This window comes from Protopterus annectens, chromosome 10.part0 (genome assembly GCF_019279795.1).
Source record: "Protopterus annectens isolate FY-2018-M chromosome 10.part0, PAN1.0, whole genome shotgun sequence".
In the NCBI taxonomy this organism is placed as follows: Eukaryota; Metazoa; Chordata; order Ceratodontiformes; family Protopteridae; genus Protopterus; species Protopterus annectens.
In genome coordinates this window covers 1766592816-1766608102 of record NC_056744.1, presented here as the reverse complement: position 1 = coordinate 1766608102, position 15287 = coordinate 1766592816, and positions in this window count along the sequence as shown.

Here is a 15287-nt window from a genome sequence, read left to right as displayed (position 1 = left end):
TCAACAGCTGATACCAACATTTGACACTGACTAGAATTGCTTTTACAACATCAGCAAATCGTTATGCATAATTCTCAGTAAAGCAGTGAGAAACACACAGTTCCTTCTTCCTCCTGTATTTGATGTACGTGATAACTGGATGCCATGTGATACAGTATTGTCTTGTGTTGAAGTAACTGTATGACTGTCTTGCTTCTGACTAATGCAATTTACTGAAGAGCTTGCAAATTATGAACTATACTTATTGTAGCAATGTACATCAGTGTATCACTGTCTAAGCTGATATATACTTGTTTTAATATCTTTACTGCAATATACATGGGAATCCGCGGTGGTGCAGCGGTAGCGTTGTTGCCTCACAGCAAGAGGCTCTCCCATTCGATTCTCTGCTGGAGTGCAGGGAGTGCCTTCTGTGCGGAGTTTGCATGTCCTCCCTGCGGTTGGGTGGGCATTTGAAAGACGTGTAAATGGGCGTGCCTTCGTTGAAGGTTGAATGTCGAGCTGGCACCTCAGCATTTGTCAAAATCTACTGCCAATCATTAGCAGACCGGAGTTCCACTGTGGCGACTCCTAACTGGGAAAAGCCGAAAGACAACAACAACTGCAATATACATGGGAAATGAGTATTTGTACAGCCATATGTGAATTTATATATTGACATTTGTTAACCGGGTTAGTCCAGCTGGGCCAGGAGCCCTTTTTCTGTGGAGACCCCAGGAGAAAAGCTCCAGTTACAGACAGTTTAAGTGTACATAAGAGTTTAGTTTACAATTAAAAAACAATTATTATTAGCAATAAAATTTAAAGCAATTCACAGTGATAAGTAAAGAGGCACAACAGGGATAAGATCAGTAACACAAAAAGTACAAATAAGTACTGTACTTCAAATTTTCTTTTTTTTTTATGCATAGCTGATTTATAACTGTGGTAAGGTGTATAGCAAGTTGCAGTATTTTAGGAATAGTGCAAATAATGAGGTGTGAGAGATGAGAGTGCATGAATGGGGTGGAAGGGATATCTAGAGGTGTAATGTGATGTTAGAGAAAAATATGTGGGAAATAATATGCTGAGAGGATTGTATGAGATTGTGGTGAAAATGAATAGTATTGGAGTGGTAAAAAGTATTCTGATAAGTTGCATAGGATTGTGGAATACAGAATAGTATTGGAGTTAGGGTCATGACAAGTACAGGGTTTGGTTCTAATAAAGTCTAGTCTGAGTTCTTTCTTAAATTGTATAGGGTATGTAATGGAGCATATGTGGGATGGGAGATTATTCCATGCTTGGGATAGGTTGGATTTATATAGTAGCCCGCCAATAGTTTTTTTGGGTTGGTAGATGTCAAGGAGTTGTTGGTTAGACGTACGAAATGTGTGAGTCGGTGTGTAGATGGATACCAAGGAGAGAAGGGACAGGGAAGGAGGATGGTTTATAAAGTACAGAGTGAATAATTTGTAACTGAGATGGGAGGAGTTGTTAAGGGAGTAATAGCCATTGTAGTGAGTTGTGCGAGGCAGTGGTGTGAGTTATGTGGGGACTTTGTGATGAATCTTGTTTTGTGGTAGGTTTGTTGGAGGTTTGGCCAGGGTAGTTGGTTGAATATTAGTTAGTATTGGGGTGGCATAGGGAAGGGAGGGGAGAAGAAGAACCTGAGCCAGGGACAGTCTAGCATCATAGGTCAGGAATCAACGGTTTTGGTAGAGCATACCCAGCTTTTGGTGAATTTTTTTATACTTTGAAGGATGTGTAGGTTAAATTTAAGTTTGTCATCAATGATTATGAATGAATTATGATTTATAAAATGTAGTATCCCATAGTTCAACATTTTCTGTCTGCTTTCAAAATATACAGTATATTCAGCCATTCATATCACAGAGTTTTTCTGCATGGATTGTAGACAGTGCAAAGTACAGGACAACCCACTGTGTCTAAATCCAGCATTACCTTTCTACATTTGCATAACATGTATAGTGTCAGAGTAGTTTGTCTCCAGACTATATATCTACCACATAAGATTGACTACCTTATAGGTGACTGGTAAGTTTCTTAGGAGATAGCAGAAATTACAAGCCAAACAGTAACTGTTCTGCAGTGCTGTTAGAGTGATGTTCTCACAAGTTTTCTGAGTCGTGGTGCTGATCTATGGAATAGCCACACTGTATATGCTGGTATGTGTGAAAGTCGCGAGAGATTGTGTCATCCAGATCTGTCATTTCCTTCATCCATCTGACTGTACATGACATACTAGTAATATAGCATACGTATGTCTTATTTAAAAAGAAGCTGACACACTGCAACTGGGCCAAGATTAGTGTTCTGATTTAATCCTCATGGGAGGCTCTACACATTAAACGTTCTCTATGTCCCCGTCACCGTTTATCACCATTCACATCCATCTCAGTTTGCAGTAATGGCATAAAAAGCAACAGGCATTTCTTCATGCTTGCTGATCTGCAGCTAGTAAAAATGAAAAAGCAGGAAACCAAAGACCAGGAAGAAACCAGACCACAAACCATATAAGCTTTCATTTGTTTAATAAAACACCACGAACTTCATCAGAATAAATACAAAAACTTGAAGCCACCCTTTAAATACTTATGTGCAAAAAATCATCCAATGACAAAATGCTTCAAATAAGTTATTTAAATAGCCACTGTGATGTCATGAAAATCTAAAAATGCACTACAAATTTTTTAACATTGCTTATGTATAAAAAACATGAAAATGTATGTATATAATAGTCAACAATAACAAACTACTGCACAGTGTTTCATCAAATAAAGCCCATTTTGTGAACAATTTGGCTCACTACATCAAAGTATCTGCAGCTGAAGAAAACACTTGATGTTAATAGTTTAATTTATTCCTGGAGGGTAGTCTTCTCTTAAAGCTATCTGCCATTTAGTTTCCCTATATTCTAATAAGGCTTTAAAATTACCCACCAAAGGACCACAAACTACTTTGTCTAAGACAAAGAATGTAAATTTCTTAAAATTGTTACATAATAAAACATGTCATGCCAGTGCATTATTCCTGTCTTTGTTTCTCACTGCCAACACATGTCCATAAAACCTTCTACTTAGTGACCTGATGGTCTTGCCAACATAAAAACTGGTGCAAGAATTACATATTGTGAGATAAACAATACCCACAGAATCACATGTAAACCTGTCCTTTGCCCAAATAACTTTCTTGAAATGTTTCAACTCAACAGAATATGCATTGGCTATGTATCTACATTGCCTGCAGTGACCGCAAGTAAAAGTCCCAACAGGGTCTTTGACCCCATTGTATGATGTCTTAGAAGTACTTTCAAGTATACTTCTTATGTTACATACCTTTGCCACAAAAAAAAAAAAAAAAAAAAAACATCAATGTAACGCCTGTAAAATAAAATGTTCTTAGCCAAAGGATATGTCACAAGAAATTTAATCTCCCACATAGCCATAACTAGATTAGCAAAAGACGGAGCCAGTCTAGAACCCATGGCCACCTAGAGATTTGATGAAAAATACTAGTTCCAAACTTAAAAGAATTGCTTTCCAAAATCATTTCTATCAAAGCACACAGTGTTGATCTTAACATTGTCAAAGTCAGTATAAACAGTCAAATATTCCCTAAGTAAATCAATTCCAACTTCTTGATCTATGCTTGTATAAAGGGAAGTTTTTGTGGCAAGGGAACCTTGACAATTTCCAGTTATTCTTGCAAGACCCGAATTGTTCCACCAGTTTTTTGAACTTTACCTTGGGAGGGTTTGGGAAAACAATAGACTTCTTGGATATTCATTTGGAACTACTTGGTGACCGTTTTAGTTTCAGTAGTAGTATCCACAGGAAATCTACCTTCGTCAATCAGTACCTGCACAGGGACATTCTTCACCCCCAACATATGAAAAGAGGGATTCTCAAGGGACAACTTATAAGGTTGAGCTGTTTGACTAGTTAAGATTCTGTCTTTGATGGTGAGGTTAACAAACTGGATTTTTTTACAGCCAGGGGATATGATTTGTTTTGGTTACATAACATTGTTGCTGAAGTTATAACTCAGAGACAGTTTAGCTAGCCCCATTTTGAGAGGCAATTTCAGTGTAGCAAGTAGGGCGAATCAAAACAAGGTGTTTGAGCTTGCCTTCCTATTGCCCATTTCAGATGGAATGGACATTATTAGGCATATTATTATTAAGGAAAATTGGAAGGTGTTGCTTGGACATTCTGAATTGGTGAAAGTCCTGGGTAATTAACCTTTGTTCACTTACAAAAAGGTATGCAACACAAGTATACTTAAAGTACTTCTAAGACATCACACAATGGGGTCAAAGACCCTGTTGGGACTTTTGCTTGTGGTCACTGCAGGCAATGTAGATACATAGCCAATTCAGGTTCTGTTGAGTTGAAACATTTCAAAAAAGTTATTTGGGCATGGGACAGGTTTACATTTGATTCTATGGGTATTGTTTACCTTGCAGGATGTAATTCTTGTACCAGTTTTTATGTTGGCAAGACCATCAGGTCACTACGTAGAAGGATTTATGAACATGTGTTGGCAGTGAGAAACAAAGACAGGAATAATGCACTATTTATTTATTTGTTTATTTTTATTTTACATTTATTGACCGGGATAGTCCGACTGGATACATGTCCATTTTCAGCGGAGGCCCGGGGAGAAAAGCTCCAAGATAATAATACACATTGAACATTTAGTAAATGCTAGTTTCAAGCAGATTACAGTTGTAAGCAATACCAGCATTTAGTACATGTAGTACTTATTATAAAACACTTTACAAAACATAACATTGTTTTCAAAGTTATACATACATAACATTACATTCAGGTTTAAGACACATTGAGCAGCAGTTATACAAATGATCCTTCCTGAAATGGTGGGGTAGAAAAAAGTTAGAAGTAGTTGAAGGTAAGGCACCTAAGAAATAGAGAGGTCACTAGTCTGGGTTAGTGCAAGGACATAACCAATGAGTTTTGAAGTATTTCTTGAGTTTGTTTTTGAATTGAGTTAGTGAGGGTTCTAGGGTCAAGTCAGCTGGGAGTCTGTTCCATATTTTTCTAACAGAGTTGGCAAACAGAGTCTCGCCAGCTGACTAGTTGGATTTGTATATTTGAACTAGAAGTCTAGTGGATGATCACAGTGACCTGGTGCTGGTGTAGGGGCTGATAATATTTTTTAGTGCAGGTGTATTTTCTGGTTGGTAAAGGACTTTATGTGCCACTATTAGCTGGTTGAACTGCAGTAGGCTTGGCAGTTCAAGCCATCCTAGGCGATTTAGGTTGTGACAGTGCACTTGCAGATCATGTTGTATTATGTGACAATTTTAAAAAATTTACATTCCTTGTCTTAGACAAAGTAGTTTGTGGTCCTTTGGTGGGTAATTTTAGAGCCTTATTAGAATGTAGGGAAACTAAATGGCAGATAGCTTTAAGAGCAGACTACCCTCCATGACTAAATGAAACTATTAACATCAAGTGTTTTCTTCAGTTACAAAGGCTTTGATGTAGTGAGCCAAGCTGTTCACAAAGTGTGCTTTATTTGATGAAACACTGTGTAGTAGTTTGTTATTGTTGACTATTATATACATACATTTTATGTTTTTATACATATGCAATGTTAAAAAAATTGTAGTGTATTTTTTAAATTTTCATGACATCACAGTGGGTATTTAAATAATTTATTTGAAGCATTTTGTCATTGGATGATTTTTTGCACATAAGTATTTCATAGATTCATAGGTGTGTACTAGGCTAATGGCGCTGGGGCCTTTACAAGCCTAGCCCATAGAAATTCCCTGGCATCGTACCACCCAATGTTATAATATCAAGCCATTCCTTTTTTAGTAAAGTAATTTTAACATTCTTGTGAGTTTCTTTAAGTCTAGAGGTGTGTGCATTAAGAAAGCTCAAAAATTTACAATTTGATATTAATGGAGTTTTAAAAACATATTTCTTAACTATTTTAAAAATGTATTTCATATATGCAGAGCCTAAAGACTGAATTGAATTGTCTTCTAAAGTACATTTTATTAAGCAGATAAAAGGATTGTTACATATTTTTAATTTAACATATTTGATAAACATATAAGAATTTAGTAAAATCTGCTCCTGAATGGTTTTCCATTGACTAGTGTAAGTTGAGCCTATCCAGAGTATAATAGGCAAACATTTGCAGCAACAGAATAAGATTCTACATCTGGGAAGCTGATACAATTTTCCCATAATCTTACATGATTTCTATAAGCAATTCTCGGCTTTTTATGATACCATAAGAATGAAGTTAACATTTTTTCCATTTCCTTTAATGTTTTTTGTCAGGTATTAAAGCTATTGAATGCAATATGTACATGATCATGAGTAATATAATCTTTTTAGAAAATACCAACCAATCCTCAAAAGTAAACTTAAAAAAAATCCCATTTTAATAAGTAATACTTCAATTATTTTTTTCAGAATTGTTATAAATAATCTCACTCACAACTTGTTAGATTTTAATTCCTAAATAGTTTACTTGTTTTCATTTCAAATTATATCTATATTTATCTTTCAACCTGCTATCTAGTAATTGATATAGCACTAAAGTTTCAGTTTTATCATTATTAATTTGCAGCAGCTATACTTCTTGAAACTTTTCAATTTCCTCATCTATTTCATCAATGGAATAATTTAAATATGCTACACGTAGTAAAATATCTGTAAAAGCTGTATTTTAGATTGATATTCCTTGCTTATTGAGAATCCATCTTTTTTTTTTCATTGCTTCTTACACTGTTAGCTAAGAGATCGATAAGTAATTAAAGGGTGGTTTCAAGTTTTTGTATTTATTCTGATGAAGTTTGTGGTGTTTTATTAAAAGGACGAAAGCTTATAAGTTTTGTGGTCCGGTTCCTTCCTGATCTGTAGCTACTTACATTGGAACCTTTATTTTCTAGTATTTATTTGGTGGAATGGATTATTGCCATGTCTTTTATTTGAACCTTGCAGGTGATGGTACTACACACCAGAGTTGCCAGCAGTTACTCCCATGTCCGTGAAAATGACACAAGGTTGTAAAAAGTAATACTTTTCTAAGAATCTCCTTAGTGAACTCTCTGCTTTAAGCACTTTATACTGTTCTGATTTTATTTTGAAAGCTCACAAACATTTCCAAACCTTAAACTAGTCTAGAAAGATTTCAGCAGATTGTTAAACTTTGTCTTCAAACAAACTAGCCATTATTTCACAACCTTCCATAACATTCATCTCATTATTAAACTTTTAAACACCTTTGTTAAATTTACATATATTTAGTCACAACAAGAGTACACATCCATTAACAAAAAAAATCATGTACTGTTAACCTGTGTGAGGTCCACATAGTCCAGGGCAGCCAGCAGGAAGAAAAATTCTCACAAGTGTATAATGATTCCACCAAAGAAACTTTAAAATTCTGCATTTAATATTTAAAACGATTTAAAAATACATCATGTTTTTTCCCCCAAAGTAGGTTGCTCCAGGCCATGCGGTTTATAGCACCAATAATGACAGTTGGAGAACATTTATGTCCCCTCCTTTAGATGGTTCATATGCAGCCAGAACAAGAGAAGATGGAGGAAGTAACAGTTTAACATCTAACCAAATGGGAGACACACTCCTGATACAGTCACAAGGAATGAAAATAATAGAAATAATTCAGGAGGAGGAAATTGCTGTTGGAAACAACATCTTGATTTAAAATCTTGGCTCGATCAAGATTTTTTCCCCAACAAGAAGAGACTCTAGTAAGAGACGAACAGGTTAACTTAAACCCATTACTTTGCGACTTTGAGAAAAAACTGAGCTGGGTGACGCACTGGTGCAACAATTATGGTTGTCACCTCACAACAAGAGGTTCTACGGTTCAATTCTTGACTGGTGTGCCTTCTGTGCAGAGTCTGCTTGTCTACCCTGTGTTCATGTGGGTTTCCTCAAGGTGCTCCAGTTTCCTCCAGTGTCACAAAGACATGCATCTAGAGCATTTCTCTCCAGGCCTCCACTGAAAATTGGCTCGTTCCATGTCAGACTTTCCCAGTAAAAAATGTTAAATAAATGAATTACATACTTTGTAATTGGGTAATTGTTACCTAAGGGAATGTTTAAAATGCAAATTCCAACAGTTCTGAGAGTTTTTAAATTCCCTTTTGGGATATCTAAATGTTCTAAAGAATACAAACAACTGAGTGACATGTTCAATAGAAAAAGATTTGAATTAGTGGAGTTTATTGTAAAATTTAATGATACACAAATTAATTCTCCTATTAATTGTTTCTGTCAGTGATGCTATTACTAATGATTTACTGTTTGATCACTATATTGTAAATATGATAGTATTTTTAAGTTCATGAATGAGCATGTGTTGACTGTACAAAGGGGAAGTTAAGGGACCACAATGATTATGTCCAAGGGAAAGCGTACCCAATGCCTGATACCAAGCAAAATGACAATGTAAAGGCAGAAAAACAAATGGCAATTTAAGACAGGAATAACAGAATAGAAGGAGGGGTAATGACTAGTCAGAGAGACAACACACAGAAGATATTGTAGGTTTTGGTCCTCCTGGTTTTACCCCTTTAGAATTTCCCCCTTTGGACCTCCCACAGCTTCCTAGGAGGTCATAGAGACTGAAAAATCAGGATCACCATTAGGAAGGTTACTGCTCTGACCTCCAAGTAAGGTCCAGTTACCAAACAGGAGGGAAAAGGGGAACCCGGGGGAATAACAAAGGGAAAAGACAAAGAACAATAAGAAAGAGGAAAGCCTGGTAGGTCAAAGTATGGATGAGCATATCATTTCCTTAATTGATGGGAAAATAATTACTAGAAGAGGGTTTCAAATATTCAGTTACAGCGACTTAGATTCCAACTATTTGACCTTGTTCAAAAGGGTTTTAAGTTTGTCCCAAAGAGAACAGGAAATGTTTCGGACATTATCCTAGAACTTTACTGTTCACTAGGAATTTGAACCCTTCTTGTATACACTGAGGGGTTGAGAAAGCATAACCTGGTCTGTTATTGAAAAACAGGAGTGTGTATAATACCACCACCAATCAAACAATTCATTTGAGAGGATTTAGGAGAGTATACGATCTATTCACAGGGGAAAAGACATTCTATTCAAATTTCACTAAAGAAGAACAAATATTGGTATATCAGCTGACAAGTAATAGAAATGTAAGAATCATGTAACCTAATATTACAGCATGAAAGTAGATGTATACCCCAGTTTCCAGGAATGAGAGAAACATTGAAAGATGGCACTATCAGGGGGTAATTTACAATTACTTAAATAAATGTCCACTTATACCAGCTGTCTTTGCAATACCGAGGAGACACAAGTCTAGTAGACCCCCCCCCCCAAACAAGATGATTGTAGCTACACAGGAATCCAAGACATATCCTCTGGCAGTTTATACCCAGAGCTGTTGGACATGCTACACCTAAAGAAATCCCAATCCCTCCGAGCTACACGCTCTAGGGACCTAAACCTTGTCACCACAATAAACAGGACATGCTGGAGGGATAGATTCCTGTCCCAGAGATTTTCCATACTCTGAAACAGGCTACCCATCTATGTCAAGCAAAGTTCTACATTAGCACTGTTCAAGAAAAATCTTGATGAGTGGATGGGAAATAAGAAATGCACCCTGGGGATCACTTCTGTGTCTCTGCTCGACAGTGGCACAGGAAAATAACTTTCTTGGGTGGTGTAAGCTAGGGAACCTTGTTGACTAGGCTTACGTAGGCCCTTGGGCCGATAGCCTAGTACCTACCTATGAACCTATGCATAGGACAATAAAACTAATTTTAAATGATCACATTCATATATTGAAAGACTCGTGACTTTTTGAGTAAACTAAACCCTAATCTATGGAAAGAAGAATATAGTGTAACTATAGCTGTCATTGACCACTTTTTGTGTATCCCACATCACTTAGGTCACCGATTTATGGTCATTTTACTGTAAAATTTTGGATATTTTCATTATTTGGAAATTAAGATCAGAAGAAACTGATAAAGTTCAAGATGTACATTAAAAAATACCACTTTTTAAAGATTTTCACATGAAAACAGCAGTGAAATAGCTTGAACAACTAGTTTCTCTTCTGTTTACAGGAAAGAAACATTCTCCAGTTAATTAATGTTGCAGAACAGAAGTCACCCCTTTTTATTGTAAGAAAAACCTTGTGAAGGGCCAGTATATAAGGGTTGCTAGAATGGTGTCAGATGACAAAAGATTCCTACAGGAATTTGAAATTATGAAAAACATGTTTATCGAGAAGGGTTATCCACTTGATTTGGAGGGGCAGGGACATTTAAATTCAACTGATGTTCAAAACAGGAATAATTTTCACAATGTTATAGCCATTGGATTTAATAAAATTAGGCAGGTTAAAAACATTATTAACAATTAGTCTATCCTTAAAAAGGATGAAGTGTTTAAATCAGTGGGGGAAGACCCATTATTTATATAAAAGGTGGATACAAATATTAAGGACATTTTAGAAAAAGCAACCGTCAATGAATCACCATGTACCACCAAGTGTGGCAGATGTAGTTTTTGCCCTTCAATGAAAGTAGAATTTTCTTTTTGGATAATTTATTGCAAGTCAAAAATATTACTAAAAGGGAACTGTGAAACCAAAGGACTGGTTTATAGGTTCATAGGAAGGTACTAGACTATCTGCACAAGGGCATTTATAAGCCTAGCCAGAGTGTGTCGACTTTCGCCGCTCCATTGATTAATTAACTGAGCCTCTGTCAAGCAGAGCCAATAAAGTGATCCCAGGGGTGTACTTTCTGTTACCCATCCACTCGTCAAGGCTTCTCTTGAAGAGTGTTAGTGAGGGGCTCTGCATAATGTAGTTTGGAATTTTGTTCCAAAGCATGGGGAGTCTCTGTGACAGGGATCTATCTTTCCAGCATGTTCTATTTATTGCTGTGGCGAGGTTTAGCTCACTAGACCACGTGGCTCACAGTGACTTGGATTTCTTCAGGTGGAGCATGTCCATCAATTCTTAGTTGGACATGGCTTTGTAAGTCAGGCAGAGATCACCTCTGAGTAAGCGATACACCATTGAGTACAGCCGGAGTTTTTTTAGTCGGGCTGCATAGGACATATGTTTGAGGCCAGTAATCCTCTTGGTGAGGTGCTTTTGTGGTCTTTCAAGCTGTTGGAAGTGTCTTGTGAGGTACATCCCAAATAGGGCATTGTACTCTATGATGGGTCTGATGAGTGACGAGTAGACGGGCACTATAACCTCTTTATTTGTAGATGCAAACCCCTTAGTAATTAGATGGGCCATATAGAAGGATTTCCTAACTACTTTGGCAATATGATTGTCAAAGGAGAGATTACTATCTACCTGGGTTCCCAGATCTCTTATTACCTTGTCTGCATTAAGGGGGCTGCTGCCTATGTGGTAATTCGTGGGTGTTTTGTTTTTCCCAAACGGGATGACTATGCATTTTTTGGCATTCAGCTTGAGGCCATCACTTTGACACCAGGTGTCTGTCTCAGTAAGGCCTTTTTGGAGGATGTCCATGTCAGCTGGAGAGTCAGTTATGGCTCCCAGTTTGCAGTCATCGGTGAACTTGGTTAGCCATAGTCCTCCTGTGTTTGCCTGTACTTCTGAAAAATATATGCCGAACAGTAGGGGTCCCAGAACTGAGCCTTGGGAGACACCACTTGTGACTGGTTTAGAGTCAGACCTGGAGCCCGCTATTCTTGCCGTGTGAGTTCTGTCTGTAAGCCAGTTGGCAACCCATCTTGTGATGTAGGGGTTTATGTTCAGGCTGGTGAGTTTTTCTATAATACCCGAGTGAGGAATGGTGTCGAACGCCTTGGCGAGATCAAGGTAGGCTGTGTGAACCACCTTTCCCTCATCTATGGCCTTGGTGACTGTCTCGAAGAAGTCAACCAGGTTTAGTAGGCATGATCTACCCTTAACAAAGCCGAACTGGATCGGGTCACGTGTTTAGAGGTTCCCAATGTCTTTGTTAATGAGTTCCATGATGATGCGCTCCATAGCCTTGCAGACCAGGCTAGTCAGGCTTATGGGGCGATAGTTACCAGGGTCAGTTGTGGCTCCTCCTTTGTGGAGCGGAATAACCATTGCTGTGCGCCATTCTATGGGCACGTAGCCTGTGAAGTATTTGGCAGTTATGTTGGGAAGATGGAAAGGAAACTAGCAAAAAGGACTTATGAACACCTATATGATTTAAAAAGAGCTAATATGAACAAAGCTGTGTTTAAACACTAACCTGTACTGGTTTCACAACATTTGAGTTCAGAATTTTGGAAATAGTTCTATCGTGTGTGCCAGAGGGGGATATTAGGAAAATAAATTGGAATATAGGGAATTTCTGGCAAATAAGATTGGATGCTACAGACAAACCTGTCTTGAATGAACATCTTTCGGTCCAGCGAGTTCTTAAGACAAGAGCGGAAAAATTGTGAGAAAAGATTGCACCATATGAATACATTAAATCTTACTACTTTTTTGTATTGGTTTCAATATGCAGTTTTATATATCTTTACAAGTTTTATATATTTAATATACATATCAAGGTTTAATATAGTCTTGAGGTTGAGTTATGTTGGAGAGTATTCCTTTACAATAATTAATCAAACATGGTTTGAGTATTGGTTTGAGTATTTAGTGACAAAAGCCCTCAACATGATATATTTTTAGTTTTTTTAATATGAAATACAGTATTTTAAAGTAAATTATACACTCCTGAGCAAGAATTTTTCTTTCTGGTGGCTGCTGTGGACTACATGAACCTCACACAAGTTAATAGTTTTTGATGTGTTCGCGCAACTCACTTATCGGGTAATTGTGTTGTACTCCAATCAATATTACATAAATTGATCAAGGCGATCTTCCTGTTTTCACTCCTTGTCCTGAACAGTACTAGCATATATTGTTTCCACACATTCCATTTGTTTTTGTCATTTGCTCCTTCCCTTTTTTTCTAAGGTCAAAGGCTTGAGATGTATACTCACATACAGCAATGATATTTCATCCTTTTATGAGATTATCAAAAGGAACTGGAGTAATCTTACGATGGATGAAGGATTAAGAAGTATAGTAGGAGACACTACAAGGTTTACATTTAAGAATAAGCATAATTTGAAAAGACTTTTATGCTATAAGGAAAACCTTGGAACACATCCATCCATCAGTGGGATAGGAACCCTCCTGTGTAAAAAGTGCAAAGCTTGCCCATACATTAACATTAGTAATTGCTTTACCCATCCCATCACAAAAAGGACTTGTCAGCTGAGGACATATGTGGATTGCAACACAAAGAATGTTATTTATGCAGCCATTTGTGATCCTGTCCGAGTTTTTACATTGGTAAAATGAATCGACTCCTGAAAGAGAGGATATTACGCCACTTCAGTGATATCAGATTAGTTGTCTCAACAAATGCCCTTTCACAACATGTATAGAAGAATAATGAGCATAGGTTTACTTATTTAGTGCTAGAAAAGGTAAGAGACAATGGCAGAGGTGGTGGCTTCATTAATAAAGAAGTTAGAGAGACACGATGGATAGCAAATTTGTCAGCTGACAAGTATCCTGAATTGAGTGGGATCATTCCCCTCCAACCAATATTAAAGGGGAGGAGACTAAGGCAGTGATGTCGGTGACTGCTAATCTGTTTTATAAAAAGAGGAAGTGATTTTAATTTAACACAATCTGAAGAAGGCTTGCTATAGCCAGAAGCACTTATCCTGTTTTTTACCTACAAGCTCTGTGTTTCTTAATAAATATATAGACAGTTTCCTCTGTTTTAGCCCTGCTTGCTTTATATTACGTTATTTTTTTCAGGGCTATCCTTTTGCGAACTGGGAGTTTTCTTTTCCATAATCTTGTACACCACTGTATTTCTTTTAATAAGTCTATCTGACTTATTGTTAACTGCAAGACCTTCCTTCCTTTCAAATGCACTGATTTACAAATTAAATGGAAGTTATTTTCAATTTACTGTTCTGTCTACTGATGATGACATCACAATGTGTCCCTACTACACAATTCCACAGTTAATCTTGCCAGTGGTGAAAGGCATATACAGTAAGATGGCTCCAGCTAACTGGAATGCTTTGCCTGTGGAATCAAAAAAATAAAACTTAAGTTGCACTTTTTAGGAAAATGGCACGCTTTTCTGGAAAAAAATTATAAATGCTCAGTCTTCATTAAGAGAGGATATATAATTCCTTATGATTTAGTCTTGTACATCACCAGTTGGAAAAAAATAATTAGCATCAACTTGCTGCATTGTACTCACCATCTACTTATAAACATCTGCAGCCCTCTCCAGATTATAAGTTTATATAACTTTGTATAACTCTACCTTCGTACAATTACATATAGTGATATACTCTTAGTTGAAGTGTCATTCTTGTATATTCTTTGATGCTTTTGTACAGCCATCTACACTGTAGAAGTACTTTAGTGATCATGTACTGTCTTGCTGTTTCAGATACCTTGTTAATTTTACTGCTTTTTAACTGCTTGATTAATCATTTATAAACTGCTATGAACTGTTGTGAATATAAACTGACTATTCCTTTTGGCCGTAGGTGTGGCTAAAAGGGGTTCTTATTAACCAATTCACTTACATAGTTAAGCACAAATAAATAAATGAAAATATCTTGGCTAATTCGAGTGTTTAGTGTGAGCAGGTGCCAGGCACCCACCAAATGTCACAATATTGCCTGTAAGCATGACTTTTAACAAGAATGGAAATAGCAAGCAAAATGTTGTTTGAGTAGTAGTAAAAAAGCAGTCATATAAGGGTATTAAAAAAGTTGGTTAGTTGAATGCTGATATATTTATTTTCTTTTGTATTTTCTTCTAGTGCTTACAAGCTTTGAAGAAAGAAAACAAGAGCTGCCGTGATTTGAAAATAAAGAGAATAAGCTTTTTAAATGTTTTTCAGGCTATAGTCCGCTTATATGAAATGTTTAGCTGTGAAGTTACTGTTTAGCAAAATCACAAGAACAGACATTAGCTTTCTAGCCCAAAACATGTCGTTATAACTCTTAAGGCAAAAAAATAATTTTATGAGAGCAGTGGGTTCCATCTATAGTAAGGTAATACCATTTAGTATAATGTCACCTAGAGTTTTGGTGTTTAAAAAACTGATTCATAGATACCTTATACCATGTGCACAGCAGTACATGTACCTGGTATAAGGCACAACATAGCATATTTGTAATCTAGAGCTGGGGTGTCTTTGACTATCACAGTGCCAA